Source organism: Eptatretus burgeri, chromosome 10 (genome assembly GCF_056783735.1).
Source record: "Eptatretus burgeri isolate ZD-2024b chromosome 10, Ebu_testis_v1, whole genome shotgun sequence".
Lineage (NCBI taxonomy): Eukaryota > Metazoa > Chordata > Myxini > Myxiniformes > Myxinidae > Eptatretus > Eptatretus burgeri.
This window is the reverse complement of record NC_140970.1, coordinates 98,795,735-98,815,461: the sequence shown is the minus strand read 5'-3', so window position 1 is coordinate 98,815,461 and position 19,727 is coordinate 98,795,735. Positions and strand designations below refer to the sequence as shown.

Genomic DNA, 19,727 nt, shown 5'->3' with positions numbered 1-19,727 from the left:
CCATCGATAGTAAATTTGATTGAGAATTCAAGTTTTTTTGAAACCAGAACACGAGAAAGCAGACTAATGGTTCGAATGTCCGCTTTGAATCTGGGCAGTTGGCGGTTCAAACCCCACTCTAGTCATAGCAGGGATTAAAAAAATGGTATGTGCTGCTTCCGTGCTTGATGCTCACTCTTTCAAGAGGATATAGCACAGAAAAACAAGCATAGGGTAGCAATAGGAGCAAAGCCTTTGATGAGCCAAATGGCCACCTCCAATGTTGAAGTTCCTTGGAAAGCATTAGCAACTCATATTTTTACCTCCGTCACCGAAGGTGAAGGAGGTGATGTTTTCACCCCTCTCTGTCTGTCTGTTTGTCTGTGTGCAGGATATCTCAAAAAGTTATGGATAGATTTGGATGAAATTTGGTAGACAAGTTGGGTGTGTGACCACAAATGAAATTTGGTGACATTCGATTTTGGTGAAGATCCGAATGCGGATCTGGATACGAGGCTTATTTAATATTTAAAGTGATTCTTCACCATTGAAAGGGCCAAAAACGATATAGTAATGCATTGCATGATATTTCAAAAATGTATTGGGCACGATATGTGCTCCACCAAGTGTCCTACTCGTTTATTTTGACATTGACGTTCCTCACAAAAAGATAATTTCGCATTACAAATTTTTGACAAACACGCATGCGCAGTTTAAGCTACGTGGAAAGATGTCACGACATTGGAGCACATCTGGGGCAAACACACATATGCAGTCAAGGCTTTTAAAGGATGTCTGGAACCACTTTGGTGAAGACACGACACAGTTTTTTCAGGAAAACGAGTGACGACACCGGTGTCAAACGTAATTGTCGATGATTCTGTGGTCGACTACTGGAAATCAAAGCTGTGGAACTCTGCAAACATTATGCTCCACATGACATTTTAATATGAATGATGCAGGGCTGTTCTTTCATGACACTAGCAGGGACACTTTCCATGTGCAAGGAGAGCACTTTGCTTGTGGTAAGCACTCCAAATACTGATATAGTCACCCTGTGTACCAGCTTAACAGGTAATAAGGTACAACAGCTCATCATATCATAGACAAAATCAAAGCAGCCACGCTGTGTTAGAAAAGTTAACCCAAAGACTTTGCCAGTGACGTACAAGTACAGCAAGAAGGTATGAATGACTCGTTCTTTGTTTGCAGTGTCTGTAAGCTTTGAAGTTAAAAATTCTCAACATCAAAACAGGCATGTTTTGCTATTCTTTGATATTGCTCCATGCCACCTGAAGCTTATTTATTTATTCATGTGTAGCCTGTGGCTGCTTGGCTACATCATTTTCTGGGGGCACAGCTGTGCTGCTGCCCTGCTTCCAACACGCTGGTACTCATTTTGCCAACCTCAAGAGGATGACAGACTGAATCAACCCCACCTGGTGTTAATTCAATGGCTCAATCCATCCATCCATTGGGACCATATTCTGTGCAGAGCGTTGGTGCTGCCTAAGAAGTTTCCTTGGCTATTGGACACAATCCTGGACGGGTCACCACTCCGACACAGGATACCAAAAAGTTGGCACTCATTTTGCCGACCTTGGAAGGATGACAGGCAGAATCAACCCCACCTGGTATTACTTCAATAGCTGAGTGGGAGTTGAACTCAGGATCCTAGGATCCCAAGCCAGCCACCTTAACCGTTAAGCCAACACCAGGCCTACCACCTGAAGCTAACGTTGAAGAACGTGACACTTCGGTTCTTCCCGGTAAACACAACATCAAAATCCCATCCCATGGATCAGGGAAACAACAAAGTGAAGTTTTGGAAGCGGAATCTACAATATCTCCTTTGAGAGATGTAGAATGCCAAAACAAAATCTGGCAGCTAACTTCCTCAAGAACAATGTCAATCCTTGATGCCATTTATTGGATTTATCGTTTATCAGAAAAGGTGGAAGCTTCAACCATCCAGCAGTGTTTCGTCAAGCGTGGCTTTGCTTGCATTGCGACAACTACAGACGACTGTGAGGATGATTCACCACATCAACTGGCAAAGGAACCGTTTGGCTATGGCTTCCAGGACTAAGCTGCGCTCGACAGTGAATTGCAGGCCAGTGACAATCAAATGAAAGACTGGTTACAGCCCGTGTTGGCAATTTTGAAAAACCTACACGAAGAAGAAAAGAACACAGCAGACGAAGACAGCAACCTGGAATATGAACCCAAATTTTCTGTCCATAGTTGATACACAGATCGACATCTCAAAGTTGAAGCCTTTCGCCCTGACCCAGGGGCACGTGGCAATGCGAAGCTCTTCCATAAGCCTTGATGATATGGTAACATATGTGAGTCGAACAGCTTATTCCAAACAAACAAAGATTATTAGTGATTCTTTCACTCCAGACATAAAAACCTGTTCCATGATGATCTTCATTCATGTCTTGTGATCTGTTTACTTGATTAAATTAACTTGGCTTGTGTCAAGGTTCATGTGATACAACCTGTTCATGTGCTGATCGTAAAAGCAACAGGTGACTCTTCATGTGTTGCGCATTTTTGGTGGAATTTTTTTTTCATTACTTGCAAAATTGTTTCTGTACACAACTGTCAGTGTGGCTTGAGTTCCTTTGTTCTTCGCTGGCCTTGGCAGACATGTCTCAACTTGTCTGGAAGAGGTATTTTGGCAAGGCTGGATTAGGAGACCGATGCGACAAAAAAGTCCTTTTGGCTTGTCTCTGGTCATTTAAACCTGGTTGTGTGTGTGTGTGTGTGTGTGTGTGTAATATTATTTATATATATATATATATATATATATATATATATATATATATATATATATGTATATATATATATCAATCAGAGAAAGACAGTGCCAACCAATAATTAAAATCAGAATCTACTCCCCAAATTTGGGTACCATCAGGAAGATGCAGGGTCAGCCTCAGGCGACGTTTTGCTTGCGATTCACAAGCCTTCTTAAGCCAAAGAGAACCAGCTGGTGCACATGGTCATTCTTTTTATATGGACCACTCTTGACTCACTTCCGGTCACGCGTGGGAGCATGGTACCCTTTTCTTTGTGTTGAAATAACTAATGCCATGTCATGTCATCATCATTGGGTTACTGCTCATTCTTGCGGTGTAAATGCCATAATCTAGTGTTATAATAATGCGTGTGAGCGGTCAAGCTTGTCACTCTCACCTACTTCGGGTTTACTGCCTGCTCGAAACCTTGGGTGATGTATAGGTAGGGTGTGTTGGTTTGTTGTCCGCGCGTTTTGTGGTGAGCAGAGGAAACATGAGCGAGTGCGTATGGTGTTGTGGGGTGATGTGCTTGAAGTGTGGGACAAAGCGTTTAACGTTGGTGTGTGTGTGTGCTACGTTTTCTCCTTACCTTGTCGCACGCACGCACGCACGCACGCTCCGTCCATCCATCTGACTCAGAACTACTCCCTCAATTTTGTGGAAAGCCCCGCTAAACCTTCTGCGAACCGTTTTTGGGTCCCAGCCGATGTCCCAAGATGGGTGGGATGTTTCATAAATACCTCAATACAAATACGATTTTGACCTTTGATCCGTATGAAGATGCTCCCGATCTGGATGTCACCTCAGAATGACGTTTCTCTTCGTTAACCTTACGAGTGTTTGTAACATTGTATTTTGTTATATTAATGGTATTGTATTTATTAACCATGCCTGGTGTTGGCTTAATGGTTAGGGTGGTGGGCTTGGGATCCTAAGATCCTGAGTTCAAATCCCACTTTGCCGTTGAATCAATACCAGGTGGGGTTCATTCTGCCCGTCATCCTTCCGAGGTCAGCAAAATGAGTGCCAACTTGCTGGTATCCTGTGTCGGAGTGGTGATCCGTCCAGGATTGTGCCCAACAGCCAAGGAGACTGCTTCGGCAGCACCAACGCTCTGCACGGAGTATGGTCCCGATGGATGGATGGATTAACATGTTACATGGCTATGTTTTCGCCCCTTTCTGTTTGTTTGTCTGTGTGCAGGATATCTCAAAAAGTTGTGGACGGATCCGGATGAAATTTTGTGGACAGGTTGGGTGTGTGACGAGGACGAACCGATTTGATTTTGGTGAAGATTCGAATCCGGATCCGTATCTGATAATTTTTTAAAGTGATTCTTCATCATTGGGATCGGATTAAACCGATATATAGCACGATATCTCAAAAAGTTGTTGATGGATTCGGATGAAACTTGGTGGACACGTTAGGGTTTGACAAGGACGAATTGATTCGATTTTGGTGAATATCCGAATCCGGATCTGGATACGAGATTAATTTAATTTCAAAGTGATTCTTCACCATTAAGAGATAGGGCCAAAAATGATATATAGTATGATATCTCAAAAATGTAATGGGGCCGATACGGTTTTTTCTTTTTTGTTATTTTCGTATACAAGCTAACACACAACACACAACGCACAACAAGGGGGGCAGGAGACAAGAGGGGTGGGAGAGGGAAGGACAAAACGGTGGGGAATGATGGGGTGGGGGTACACAGGGTAAACAAGATGGACACTACAGGGACTTTCAGGAAGGAAAACAGGAAATTTGAAGGAGGTAGGTTTGGGGTGGATTAATTGGGGTAGCAAAGATCGAGGTTTGGGATGGGGTAAGGTAAGAAGTGGTGGTGAACGGCTGTTTTGAAGACCTGGAGGGAAGAATGGGATTGAAGAGTGTGGGAATTTATTCCAAAGACGGGAAAAAATAGGAATGAAAGAGTGAAGGTGAGCAATGGTTCGTGATTTTGGTAGTTTTACAAGAATGGGGTTGGTGGCAGACCTTGAGCACCCTGCGGAAATATCGGGGGGGGGGGGGAGTGGGGGGAGGGATGGTGGGGAAACATATAGCAGACAAAGCAGGGGAAGCGAGACCGGATAGGAGATGGTAGAAGACAAAAGACCACCAACCTGCCTGCGGTGAGAGAGTGAGAGGCCCAAAGACTCAGCCTCATCGCGGCAGATACCAATGATCCTAAATGCCTTGGTTTCCACAGCGTGGAGCCGAGAAAGGTGAGAGGCAGGAGCACCAGCCCAGAGGAGAGAGCAGTCCTCCATCAGGCTGTGGATGAAAGCTTTGCATATGGTCAGGAGCTCAGGTGTGCCGAGGAAGGACAGTGCACGACGGAGGATGCCCAGTTGGCGACTGGTTTTGGAGGCCAGGTTGGAAATGTGGCTTTCCCAGGAAAGATCATGGCAGATGGTGAGACCCAGAAGCTTGAATGAAAGGACTTCTTCCAGAGGATTGTTGAGAAAGCATATGGGGTTTTTTTCTAAATGGTTCTTTCGGAGAGACATCGTGAGTGTGTGAGATCTGTCAGGATTGAAAGACATGTTCCACGTGTTGGACCAGTTTGTGATTTTATCCAGGTCTGCAGAGAGCAAAGAAGCTGCTACTTGCTGGTCTAAGGGATGACAAATGGAATGGTAGAGGGTGGAGTCATCAGCAAAGAGATAAAGAGGATTTTCCAGAGAGTCGGAGAGATCATTGATGAAAATCAGAAAAAGAACAGGGCCCAGAACACTACCTTGAGTAATTCCAGCCTGGACAGGAAGAGGGGATGAGAGAAGTCCATTTAGGGCCACACGGTGACTGCGACAGGAGAGGAAGTCTGCGAGCCATGAGTGGAGATGGCCTTGGATACCATAGGAAGAGAGTTTGGTGAGCAGGGCAGGGTGCCAGACCATGTCAAAAGCACACGATATGTCAAGGGATATGGCTCTGATTTCATGTCCGGCATTGAGGACCTCCATACATTGTTGGGAGAGCAGAAGCAGCATATCCTGGGTGGAGTGGCCTGGTCTGAAACCAAATTGATGATCGCAAATCAAGCCAATGGGGAAGAGGAATGATTTAATGTCTGAAGCGATGATGGATTCCATAACCTTGCTGATGATTGGGAGAAGGCTGATTGGTCTGTAGTTGTAGGGATCTGTTTTTGCACCTTTTTATGCAGGGCAAGAATGTTTGCTGATTTCCAAGCAGAATGCAGATGACCTTGAGCAAATGAGAGGCTTAGCAAGAGCAGAGGGGCGGGGTTTTAGGACACGTGGGCCCATGCCGTTTGAACCGGTTGCAGAATCTGAGTCGAGGTTTGACAGCAAGCTCTCCACCTTGTCAGAAGAAAAGGACACAGAGTCCAGGGACAGTTGGGTGCGACCAGGTAAGGTGGACACAGAAAGCGATGGGTTTCGGACACAAGATTCAGATGCAAACACCGAGTTTAGGCATTTAGTCTTTTCACGTGTGGTATCAACAGTGCGGCCATTTGAGGTAAGGGAGGAGATGGAGGGAGAACATACACCAGAAACAGATGTGATTAGACGCCACCAGGATTTGGAGGAGGGAGAGAGGTTTGAGAGTTCATACTTGAGATTTGAAGGATGTTGTTTTCTGGCTCTCCTGAGGGTAGATACACACTTGTTCTGAGCTTTCTAGAAGGAACCGAGATTACCCTCAGTTGGATTTGCTTTCCATGAGGAAAAGGCAAGTTGTTTCAGGACAACTGCCTCGCCACAAGCTTCAGTAAACCAAGGGCGGGAGGAAGGGTAGGACAACTGAACACGAGAGGGGATAAATCAGTGCACGAGAGAGAGCAAGTTTCTTTGAATGAATTCCCAGAATGAGTTGATGTTGGAGAAAGTAGCGATGGGAGACCAGTCGAGAAGTTTCATGGCTGCTTGAAGACCCTGCCAGTCAGCCTGACTGAAATGCCAGACTCGACATCGGTGAGGTGGTTCTCTGATAACAGCTAGAGATGTCCACTTTGACAAACACGTGGTCAGAAGAACTGATTGGATCAGAGGAAGAACAGTAGATATTTTCAGGGAAATTTGTCAAAATCAGATCCAGAAGAGATAGAGTACCATTGGTTGAGATCTGGTTCGGGAAGTTGACCGATTGTGTCAGTCCCAATGAGTCGCAGAGAGTCTTTTGCTGAAGTGTCATGACAGGTGAGAGAGGTACCCACATCCAGCCAACTGGTATGATGACAATTGAAGTCACCACATATGACGAAGAGAAAGTTCGGATGAGAGGATAGAAGTTGGTCCATGTTTTTGGATTGTGAGGTGTACATGGAGTCATCACTGTTTCGTGGATGGAACAGCACACATGTAAATGAGGTGGGAGTGCAGGGGAAGCCGTAGCCAGAGGTATTCCTGGGGATGTGGGGGAGTGAGGACAATGCATGGAGAGTGAGGAATAGAGTCTTTGATGAAGAGAGCAACTCCTCCACCAGGACAAGGCTCAGGTCTGTCATACCGGAAGAGGGAGTAACCAGGGAGAGATACTTGGGAGTCAGAGACGTCTTGAGGGAGGAAAGTTTCTGTTTGGCAGATTATGTCTGATTTCGCCAGTGGCAACCTGAATGGAATGATCTGTCAGGTTTGAGATCCACACTGTTAAGGAAGAGGGAGGGGAGGAAGCTTTGGGTGCAGGGGTGGGGAGGGGAGGGGGAGTGTAGGATGAGGTCGGTCAGTGGAGTTGTTGAAAGAGTGTGGGGGATTGCAGAAGAGCTCGGGGAGACAGCCGGATGAGGAGAAAAGGCTCTGTGGTGCTGGATTGAGGTACAGTGGGGAGTAATAAGAGAGGCAGTTGAGGATTTGAGGAGGTAGAGTGATGAGATGTCCAGAGGAGAGAGTGCAGGGTCAGGAGGTAGCTTTGTGGATGTGAGGGTGGGGCAACTTTGACAAGGGTGAGTGAGGGGTGAATGGTGGGAGAAGGGTAAGTGAGAAGAGTTGAGCGAGAAAGGTCAGGGGGGAGTTTTTGAGAAAGGTGAGAGGGAAACTAGGTGGAGGAAGAGTGTGATGGTTGCTTTGAGAGGGAGGGGTGAGAGAGATGAATTGGCACTGAAGTTGGAAATAAAGGACAATTGATGGAAAACGAACATGCATTGCAAATTGGGTTTTTCAAAATTTATTTTTAGTTCAGAGATGCGACTCAGGAACCTGGTGTGGCTTAGTGGTTAAGGCGGTGGCTTGGGATCCTCGAGGTCCTGAGTTCGAGCCCCGCTGGCCGCTGAGTTGGCATCAGGGAGGTTGACTCAGCCTGTCATCCTTCCGAAGGTCAGCGAAATGAGCACCAGTATCCTGGTAATTATCCCTGCAGGGTCAAAGGCGACGAAAGGATTGGCGTCAGGAAGGGCATCCGTCCGTAAAAAACATTACCACAAGAAAGGGTACCATGATTGGAGCCCACAAGAAGCTGACCCCTGCTCAGGGATAAAGGCTTTCAAATGGTGTGATTATGATGAGATGTGACTCAGGATATTACTTGAGGGATGTAATAAAGGCAAATTAAAATAATGAAGAGAATAAACGTTGTAACAGTTGGATTTTTTAGATAAGGTATGAAGGAAAGGTCGAATTGAGAGCAGTCTGTTGAAACAGAAAAACAGTCGTGAATTATGATACAGTCATGAGAACCACACGTGTGAGGAAGATGAAGCATTACAAGAGACCGTTTTTATTTATTTATTTTGATAAACATTGCATAACATTATTCTCGTGGATCAGGCATTGCGTGGCGGAGGTATGCGCTCTTCCGAGTGCCCTTCCAGTTTGTGATTGGAATGATGCTGTTTGGATGAAAATATAGAGATCGAGTTGAAAGCAGAATGAGGAATTAATGCGATTGGTTTCCATCCTTGACATTTGCAGATTCACCATATTGTGACCCACATTCGGGTCATTCCATGTCAAATCATCAAAGAATCTGCCGTCATCTCTCAGATTTTTGTAAAACTTTGGGAACCAATTGGGACCCATGAAAAACGGCAAGAACTCAAATATTTTTGATAACAGCCTCTTAATTAGTGAGATACAGACTAACGAACTTTGGACTAGTTAGCACGACGTCACAAATTCAAATGGCCATATCTCTAAAAGTATAACACCTAGAGAGCTGGTTTTGGTGTCATTTTAAAGGTATTTTCATGCCCTATGAATTTGTCTGGGCAACATTTTCCTACCTCCAACCACAAAAAAGTTATCACAAAATATAAACTTCAATCGTGAATCCCCAAAAAATGTATCCTTCAAATTTCCTCAAATTCATCCCAGAGGTACCTTATGATGTCAAGAAGCTTCCACATAAATTTTGTGATGGGCACTCCAATAGTTTCTGAGATATGAGCAATAATGTACATGTACGTATGGCATATAGGTTCGAAAATCAGCATTTGTAATGTATTATACAATCAATAAGTGAGTTCAAGTACACAGTGTTCACTAACCTGACTGAGGCATTCAATTTCCTCTTCAATGCAGCAACAGCAGCACTTGTTTGTTCCCCTCAGGCCCAGTTGAAAATGAAAGTATATGATACTTCAAAGCAATTGATGGTCGTTCCCTGTGTTCCCTGTCATGGCTAGGTTAGAATGATTGTATAATTGGTTCCCAAAGTTTTACAAAAACCTGAGAGATGACGGCAGATTCTTTGATGATTTGACATGGAATGACCCATTATTTCTGTTGGGGTGGGTCAACTGTCAGCTGCAGTTAGTCTTTTGCCCAAGTCCTTCATGAACCGGCTGTCCAGCCCCCTCCCGGGCATAGCACAGTTACCTCCACCGAACTCCACGACTCGACTCCACCGAACACCCGGAATTTAGGTCGTACCTTTCAGATAAATCCGAAAGGTCACGGGTCCCTTATCGGATTGAAGATCGCAAATAGGTCGACCACGTGGGATCAGGTCAATTGCCAATTTCAATATACCTAAATACCCACGTCGTCCAAACTACCGGGGAAATTCACCCTCAGCAGGATCTGCGGGATCCGGGCCGTTACCGAGCCGGATCAGAGTCGTACCCCAAGCGGAGGGTACCAGATTCCTGCCGGGCCGATTGCACGATTACGGCAACAATGAGGCCTCCTAATTCCCGTTCGCAGTGCGGCAAACCTATGGTAGAAAGGACAAGGACGAGCTGGTACATTCAACAAGAGGGGAATTTATTAACAATAGTCGGAGGACGAGGGGAGCATGAAAGGAAAGAGTTATCTGAATAAGCAAGGCAAATAATGTACAACAAAAAGCACTTAACAATTCTACTTTTCGACGGGGCCCACAGACACACACGCACACACAGATAACCAGAAATGGACCCCGTCGGGTCTTTATTGAAGGCTTCCAGCTTGAGGAAAGGTGAGCTGGAGGCCAGAGCTAGCTTGGACCTGTCCACCTCGTGCTGTCTTCGACGTTCTGGCTCGGCAGGACTCGAACCCGCAACAACGATACCATTCCAAGCACCAGGGATGGAGGATGAAGGACGGACGCCACCCAGCACGAGGGTGGACAAGGCAGCGAGCGCCAGCAGGCAAGCCGAGGCGATCCGAGACGATCCAGCCGGCAAACCCCAACTGCCCCCAGTCAGATCGCGCCGATCAATTATTCACTCCCCGTTCAGGGGGGAGGGGACTCCCTCTCGTAACTCGCCCCCTCCCCTTACTGGACGGTTTTAGCACGCGATCCGCTCGTTGCCCCTGTGATCGGCCAAAAGGGGCGCCAAGTCCACTGATTGGACCGGGGGGGGGGGGGGCGTGGCAGGTGTCACGGTGGACCGCCCCTCAAAAAGGAAGAAGAGTAATATTGTACTGCGTTGACTCCCATGAGCTGAACTGACGGCAAACTCGCTCGCATCTCTCCGATTGGTCGAGAGAGACGCCAAGTCCTTCATTGAACTCCGCCCACGGCGAGCGTTATGGCGTCAGGATGGAGTGAGGCGAAGGTGTTGTTGTTGTTGTTGTAGTTGAAAATGTAAAAGAAAACTCTGACTATCAAAATAACTCCGCAGCGCATGAACATTTAATCACCCATTAGACACAAGGGATGGATTCTAACAGACGGTATACACATATACTTAACGAAATAACTGAGCTTCGGGGACTGCTGTCTGTTGTGTGCTCATGGCTGCCAGATTCGTAACAATATACTATGTGTGTGTGTGTGTGTGTGTGTGTGTGTGTGTGTGTGTGTGTGTGTGTGTGTGTGTGTGTGTGTGTGTGTGTGTGTATATCTTTAAAACTCACAAAGAGAAACCATCTAACCTTTGTAAAGCACACTTGGTTCAATTTACCTCCTGGATGAACGATTGTTCGGAGCCCAGGGACTCCCTATCCTGTATTTGGTGTAAAACTTGTTCTTCACGTGAGCAGCCAAGTATGAAACGCTTCATTCTATATCCATCAATAGCTTTATCGAATGAGCACAATTCCAGCAATGTGTGTGTGTGTGTGTGTGTGTGTGTGTGTGTGTGTGTGTGTGTGTGTGTGTGTCCGTTTGTCTGCGACCGCCGTTTCTCGACGACCGCCGGTCCGATCGGATTGAAACTTGCCAGGAATATTGCCGGGGCCCGCAGATGTGCCTTTTTGAGGTTTGATGTCAATCGGATGAGCGGTTCCCAAGTTACGGCCATTTATGTCGACCAATGACAAGACACGGTGCTATGACGTCACAATTAATGTTTATTTATTTATTTTTTGCACGATTGACGATTCGATCTGATTGAAACTTGCCAGGAATATTGCTGGGGACCCGCGGATGTGCCTTTTCAAGGTTTGATATTAATCGGACAAGCGGTTCCCAAGTTACGGCCATTTTATTGCTTTTTTCAGTGTTGAAAAGATGTATATATGGCAGCTGAAGTGTCGTTCCACCTTATCATGCCATTTTTTTCTCAGAATAATGATAACAGCATATTAATAACAATAATAGCACAATAATTGGCAGTCATAAAAAGAATAACGTGATACAATGACCAATGTCTGTCAACCAATAACGACCGATATATTGTCTGTCAACCAGACAGGACACGGTGCTATGAGATCACTAAATAAGAACAGAGTTCAATTTGTTCGACCACTTTATTAGCGTGGAACGACAATAATCAAACAAGTATTGAACAGGTTGAAACACCCACAACATCCCTGGCTCCGGGTCAGGCTGCGCATGCGCACTGGCACAGGGGACCGTCGATATGTGGAATTACCGTAAAGTACAATGTTCTCTATCTCCCTCCGAGTCTTTATTATGTTAATAGATAAAGGCTGAGAAAATATTAAGTTTAATGAATGAACAAAAGTTTATATCGCCCATCGTGTGACTATTCCATGGAGTAGTCCTTGTGCCAGGCAGGCACGCTGGTCGCTCTGGTGGATCGGCGTTGACCTATCGCTGGTGCTGGTGGTGTCACATCGGGCCCCAGTGGGGATGGGGCTCTCGGGGTTTCAGGGGCCGATGGTGGCGTCTGAAGGATCGCGCGCCTCGGTGTGCCTCGTCCTGGTGCTGCTGGCGTGTCTAAAACGGGTGTCGTCTTGCGCCGGGGTGTGCATACTGACGTCAGTGCCGGCGTGGGCCCCGTTGGCGTCGCAGATGTCACGGGTTCGCTGTCGAGGTCAGGCAGTTGCGGTGTTACAACGGGTGCAGGTACAGTGATGCGGGTTGCTAGATCATCATAGATAGACCGGGGTGGCAGCTGGTCATTGCGAACTGGGCTAAACTTGCGCAGGAATTTCCTGTTCCGAAGTGTGACTCTGCCCGAGCCATCGATCTTGATCACGTATTGGTCGTGTTGGCGTACCTCCACGATACTGCCTGTCTTGTCCCATTTTTTGGGTGGAATCCTGTCTGGTTCTGTACGCGGACTTGGTCCCCTACAGCAAGTGGCGGAAGGCGTTTGGTGTGTTCTGCCCAGGTGTCGGCTGTGCGGATATGACGTTTGCGGAGGGCCTCCTCCCTCGCTTTCAGGGTCTCATGCCAAGTGTCGTGCGGTCTGTACTTCCCGGGGATAATTGGGATGAAATCGCGTATCGGACGGCCGAAGACACACATTGCCGGGGAGATCTTCGTGTCAGGGTCAGGCGTGTTACGATATTGTAGTATCGCTCTCTGCACAGCGTCAGTGTCAAGTTCTCCCTGCGGGCTGGTGTTGTCCGTGATAAGTCGTTTCATTGTCTTAACTCCAATCTCCGCGCGACAGTTGCTGTGAGGGAAGGCCACCGATGACAAGCGGTGGTGTACGCCCCATCTGTGCAGGAATGACCTGGTCTCGGTGGAGGTGAACTCCGGTCCCCCATCCGACGCGAGCTCTTCTGGTGTCCCGTACGTCACGAAGGCGCGACGTAAGTGGTTTATGAGTCCGGCGGCGCCACCCGTCGACTTTGAGATGATCGGCCAGTTCGAGTATCTGTCCACTGTCACAAGGTAGTGTGCACCCCTGTGTACAAAGAAGTCCGAGCACACTGCCTGAAAGGGGTAAACGACCGGAATAGGTGGAGTTGGTGGCGCTCCAGGCTGTGATGGTGCCATCCGGTGGCAGTGTTCGCAGTTTTTCCGAGTGGCGCTGATGTCGGCCAACATGCCTGGCCAGAATACAGAGGATTCTGCACGGGCGGTCATCATTGATACGCCCTGGTGGGCAGCGTGTAGGGCGCTCAGCACATCGCCGCGGAGTGAGGGTGGTATGACTACTCGGTCCTTGTATAGGATCACTCCATCTGTCGATGTAATGCTCTCGCGGTACTGGTGATAGTCGCGAATTGTCTCTGGCATCTCGATTTTTGAGTCGGGGATGCCGTTCATTGTCATTCCCTCCAATATGTGCATATCGCCATCGCTGCTGGTGGCTTCCCTGACGCGATCCCATGTTACTGATCGCAATGATTCGAGGCCCGCGGCACACCATGCCAGGTTGTCCTCGACGTCGTCGTCATACTCCGGCTCAGTTTGGCGTAGGAGGGACAGGACGTCGGTGTGCGTGCTTGGCTGGAGGTGGGTCGCTATGGTGGCATTGTCATCTGGAAGGTTCATGAGTGGAGGTCGCGTGGTGCCAACTGGCCTGCGCGACATGGCATCTGCCGCCTTGTTCTTCATGCCCGGGATATGTATGATGCGGAAGCGATAACGCAGGGTCTTCTCCTTGAGGTTCCTGAGGCGGGGGTTGGGTATGTCGTCAAGTGCTCTGTCCGAAAGGAGTTTCAGCAGTGGTTTGTGGTCTACCGCAACGATCAGGTTCTCGCAGCCCAGTACGAAGTAACGCGCTTTGTCCAAGGCATCCGCGACTGCGAGAGCCTCGCCCTCTATGGGCGCGTATCTGGATTCTGCCGCGTGTGTAAATCTGCTGCCGACCAGGGTTATTTTCCATCCATCAGTGCAGCAGAATGGTCTAACTGGCACGCATCGGCAGTGCTTTTGAAGCAACCAGAATCCGATTCCCTCCTTCGACCAGTCAGTGGCGATGCATGTTGGCTTAGTTTTGTCAAATATGCGGACACCGTGTTCGATTTCTTGTACGATCACGTCTTTCGACTCGCGGAATATGTCCTCTAACTCCATGGACCACTGGAAGCGTTCTCCACTTTTCAGGAGCTTCCGGAATGGCTGCATTCGTTCGGCCATACTAAAGGCGTATGCCACCTGGTTGACAAGCCCGAACCACGATCTGACGTCGGTGATGTTACGCGGTTGTGGGAAATCGTGGATTGCTTCCAGGTAGCGGCTGAACGGTCGCACGTCGGTCATGGTGATGGTGAAGCCCGCGAAGTCCACCGTGGGTGCGCTGAAGACAAACTTCTCCGGGTTGAGGATGATTCCATTCCGGCCGCATATATCCAGCCATTGGACCGCCTGGAAGTAGCTCCCCTCAATCGTGTCTGACCATAGGAGCGTGTCATCTACGCACTTGGTCTTGTTACCAATGTCCGCGACGATCTCATCGTATCGTCGTGAGTAACCGTCCCCCGATGCCATATACCCTTGTGGGGCAGATAGGTACCGGTAGCGCCCCCATGGAGTGATGAAGGTCGTCTTGTGGCGGTCGTCCTCGTGTAGGCGGACGCTATGGTAACCGTTCCATGCGTCGAATACTGTCTTGCGCTTCCCGTTAGGTACGCGTCTCGCCTGGTGGAACGGGGATTGGGTGTGGTGGGTCTCGCGGAACGCATGCTTGTTCAAGGCCTGAAAGTCGACGGTGCGTCGCGGCTTGCCGTTCTTTTTCGTGCAAATTACCATGCGGTGACACCATGTCACCGGCGTGCCGACGGGTACTTCCTCCAACACGCCGAGCCGAACGTCCTGGTCGAGGCCTGCTTTTACCTCATCTTGCCAATGTATGGCCACGGAGATGGGAGTGTGATGGGCAACCGGTGTCGCGTTCTCACTGAGCATAAGACGTAGTGGCGGGCCGGTCATTCTCGGTAGTGGCTGGTGTGGGCACGTGTTGAATGTGCTCTGAGCATACATCCTGAGTAAATGTGACTGTAGTGCCTCTCTGTTGGCCTCGGTCGCTGGCATGGGGAGTGCGGTCGGCTTGGTCGGCGGTTCCGCGCGTCGCGGGCAGTCGCACAATTCCGAGGTTGTCAGATTCACCTCTCCGAGTGTCGGGAATCTGTCCGAGATCATTCCCAGGTCCATGCAGGCCGCGCGGGAGAGGAAGATGCGGTCTGAAGAGTCCGTCACATACGCGATTTGGCGCGTCTCCAATCTCCGAGCGTCATCACTGTTACCGGCGAATCTGACTACCACGGCTCCGAGGATACGAATTCCTCTGTTGTTTGCGGCCTTCATGGTCATGGATACAGGTATGAGGTCCTCGGTACTCAGGCCCATTTGTTGGACGACTTTAATGCCGATCAGGCAGCTCTGGCACCCCGTGTCTGCCATAGCGGGTAGGGTTACCGCGCGGGTGTGTTTCAGGAGGTTAAAACCCAGCGCTTTGTAATCCTCGCGCTTGTTGGTGAGAGTGAGGTTGACGTATGGCTGCGGGTCGGATATGCGTTTCATCCACTTATCGCACATATCATCGTACAGGTGGTGAGCGAGGGGAAGCGTGCGCATTTCGTCCTCTGTCCTGGCCATGGTGACCGTGCATAGCTCGACGAAGGCTGCCGTCTGCTCGTCGTACATCCCGTCGGTCTCCTTAGATGGGGGTCTTGCCGATCGGCCGCCCAGGCACGCCTTGTCGAGGTGATTCTGGCGGTCACACTTCCGGCACTTTTTACCGTATCCGGGGCACTCGGCGCGTCTGGCGCGCCATCGAGGCGTTTTGCCGTGGCCCACCTCGCCGCAGTAGATGCATACTCCTTCGGGCTTGGCCTTCCGTTTTTCCGGCCTGGCTCCTACTCTGGCGCGGACGTCCTGTCGCTTTCCCCGCCGATACGAACTACTGATCGCGTCCGTGCTCTGAGTGTCAAGCAGGCGCGATGCCGAGCGTTTTCCAGACTCTTTGGCCTCGATATACTCTATCATGTCCTTTAATGGCATGTCCTGGTTCTTCTCACCGAGTAGGTCAAGTTGTATTGCTTGGTCCGCGATGCCACGGGCAACCACGTTGCGCAATATCTCTTCGGTGAAGTCGTTGACCTGATCGCACCCCGCCTTGGTGCACTTCATTTCATACTTGCACGTGTCCGCCTGCCCTTTGATGCGGGCGTGGAACGACCGGACGGGCTCCTCGTGTCCCTGCCGCATGTTAGACAGGGCCACTCGAGCTACCATCGTGTTCTCCGTCCGGACGGCGAGCGCCTTCATGGCGGCGAGGACGTCTTCTTCATCGCAGCCCACGAGGCTCCTACCCGTCGTGCGAGTGAGGTCCTTTCTCAGCTCCTCCTCACAGCACTCCAGTAGCTGCGCGACTATGTCAGGTCCGACAAGCTTAGTACCTGTTTTGTATTCGCCCCAGCGGGTTATGAAGTACGACCAGGCCTCGCCCGTTCCGGCCAGTGCTATGGAGGGACGCTTGAGTTTCTCCATCTTGGCATTCGAGCTCGCCGCCCTGGGGGCGGCGACGTGCACAGTGGCGTGTATACTCAACATGGCGGCCACCACTGCCGCCTCTGCGTGTGTAGCCATATAGTCACAACCCTCGATCGGGCACTCTGCTTCCACCGGCGCCATAGGAACAGTTATTCTGGAGTAAACGTTCTATTTTCGGTGATGCACACGTGTGTACAGTGTCCTGGGGGCGAAGATTGGGTACAGTACCCAAGAAATCCAAACTCACTGTCGACGTTCTCGTGGTCCGTTTTCACCCAGTCGCGTCCTCCTCAGCACCGACGATCTTTACTCGACTGCATCAAGCTGTTTGATTATAAATAAGAACAGAGTTCAATTTGTTCGACCACTTTATTAGCGTGGAACGACAATAATCAAACAAGTATTGAACAGGTTGAAACACCCACAACATCCCTGGCTCCGGGTCAGGCTGCGCATGCGCACTGGCACAGGGGACCGTCGATATGTGGAATTACCGTAAAGTACAATGTTCTCTAATCACGAATGATGTCACAATGCTTCCTCTTTTTTTTTTCTTTGATTATGATGTCACAATTGACTCTGGGAACTGAGTATGTGCCTTTTCAAGGTTTGATATCGTTCTTCATCCGTTTCAGCTGTTTTTTTTTCCTGTCGTGCCTGAGTATGTGCCTCAGGTCCCCAGTCTGAAGGGGGGTTTGATATCGTTTGATTTGACTCTTACTGTATTTTTGATTACTGTATTCTAATAATGTCCCGATTTCTTATGCGCATTTATAAATAAACACAATGCCCCAATCCAGTCGTCATTAACGAGAGCGAAGGAACGGCCTGTGTGGTTGTTGTTTCTGGCACACGGTTTAAATTTTTTTTTTTACGGGCCTACCCTCGTTGATTTAAAGACGACAGGATTCTGTGCCTGCCGTTCGATGCACCAATCGATTCACAGGTTCCGCACGGATAAAGTACACGAACAGGAGAACCACAAAGGCTTTTACCTTGACATGAAGTTTCTTCAAAATGTGCAATTCAAGTGAGAAGTTCGCAAAATCCAGTTCCCACAGCAGCACACAAAATGTCTGCCTAGGCCTTGCTCGGTCAAACCAACATGGTGGAATTTTGAACACGAGGTTCAATTCGATGTGGGAAGTCGTTTTTGTTATTATCGTTTGATGACAATAGATTTATATTACTCTTTCATGAAGAAAACATATTGCTGAAAAAGGTAAAAAAACAAAAACAAACTGCGTTCGTAATTGCTTAAAAAAAAAAAAAAATTAATACCCCTGTTGACTGTTTCGCCATGGCATGCAAAAACAGCTTCAATCCCATTGGTTGGGGTGCTCAGCTGACAAGGCCGGTGACCAATTGTTTTTGCTGTTTTTTTGTTGTTGTTGTTTTCTTCCGCCGGCAATTTGCGGGGTTTTTTTTCCACTTGAAAATTCATTTTCTCAACAACCCAAAGTCCGATCGACGCTCATGACGTCATAGGTCACGTGGTACATGCGCCATCTTTGAAAAAAAATGCGAAAAACTTTGGACCTCTGTATCTCTGAAACCATGCGATGGAAAAAATTGAAACTTCGCACTCGTTAAGAACTCCCCACGTGGAACACGTGTGATTTTTTTTTCCATGATGTCATCAGTGAAGTGGTATTCCGATGGAAATTTGACAGGGAGAACGCTGCATCGGAAAAATTTGAAATACTTGAGCATCATCTGCGCAATAAATCACCGCAGAAAAAAAAATTGTATGCATACAAAGTTTCAAGCTGCTCGGTTTCATGGTTTTGGAGGACAGACACACACAAGTGTGTGTGTGGTGTGTGTGTGTGTGTGTGTGTGTGTGTGTGTGTGTGTGTGTGTGTGTGTGTGTGTATGTGTGTGTGTGTGTGTGTGTGTGTGTTTGTGTGTGTATGTATATGCATATATAAGAGAATTATAGGCCCAGACCAGGAATTGAACCCAGGTCATGTGGCAAACCATGCCAGTGCTCTGCCATCTGAGCAACCCACGGCTGAGCAACTCAATTCTTCCATGGTTACAGGTGCCGCACAAATATTTCCACATATATTTATGATGCTCTGTCCTGCTCACTTCTGATTATATTACTATGCCCCCTGTGGTGTTTAATAGCGGACATGGATGGGGGACCACAGGGGGAAGATCCTCTCAAGAGCAGACCCGAGCTGCTCCTATGGTTGGCAGCAAGTGCCCTGGAAGCAGTGGGGGAAAGAGAGCACAACCTGTATATGTGGAAGAATTGCGGTGCTCACCTCTAGCCCCCCCCCCCCGCCAGATAGCTTAGATGGCAAAGCACTGGTATGACTGGTACGGTTTGCCAGGCCAAAGGACCTGGGTTTGATTCCTGGTCTGGGTCTGTAATTTTTCCACATATATTTATGATGATCTATCCTGCTCACCTCCAATTAGATATATGCATACGTCAAAAGGTCCGTATGAAATGTAACTGGACTGACTTCATAGAAATTTTATTCCAAAAATATATTGAAATCACAACTTTTCCCGTTCAAAATAGTTTAACTCCAGTCTCACACACTTGTACATCCTCTTCTTCCACGCTTCAATGCACCCCCGGATGGCTTCTTCTGGAATCCTCCGGAGCTCCATCATCACGGACCTTTTGATGGCCTCCACATCAGGAAATCGGGTCCCCTCGATCACCCCCCTTGAGCTTGGGGAACAGGAAAAAATCACAAGGATCCAAGTCTGGTGAATACGGGGGTTGCTCCAGAGTTGGCACGTTCCTCTCTGCCAGAAACTGTTGGATGCTCAGGGCACTGTGAGCAGGGGCGTTGTGGAGTACCCAGGCGTTGTTCTCCCACAGATCCCTCCTCTTGTCCCAGACTGATCTCATGAGGCGACGGAGGATCTCCTTGTACACGTATTGATTCACTGTTTGACCCTGTGGTAGAAACTCGAAGTGGACGATGCCCTTGATGTCAAAAAACGCGA

General features: G+C 48.5%; 1 protein-coding gene and 1 long non-coding RNA gene across 6 annotated transcripts in view; one reads left to right on the top strand and one right to left on the bottom strand.

The window, feature by feature from the left end:
* LOC147019247 (uncharacterized) overlaps positions 1-17,862 on the bottom strand; it is a 145,839-nt gene extending 127,977 nt beyond the window's left edge. For all 4 annotated transcript variants that reach the window (XR_015062700.1, XR_015062701.1, XR_015062703.1 and 1 more), the window contains exons 1-2: positions 17,750-17,862; positions 7,952-8,105 (exon numbers count right to left, since the gene is read on the bottom strand). This is a non-coding gene — a long non-coding RNA (uncharacterized LOC147019247). The remainder of the gene's footprint in view (positions 1-7,951; positions 8,106-17,749) is intronic.
* Positions 1-19,727, top strand: part of LOC147019245 (methylcytosine dioxygenase TET3-like) — a 268,737-nt gene that overhangs the window by 122,654 nt on the left and 126,356 nt on the right. The window lies entirely within an intron of this gene.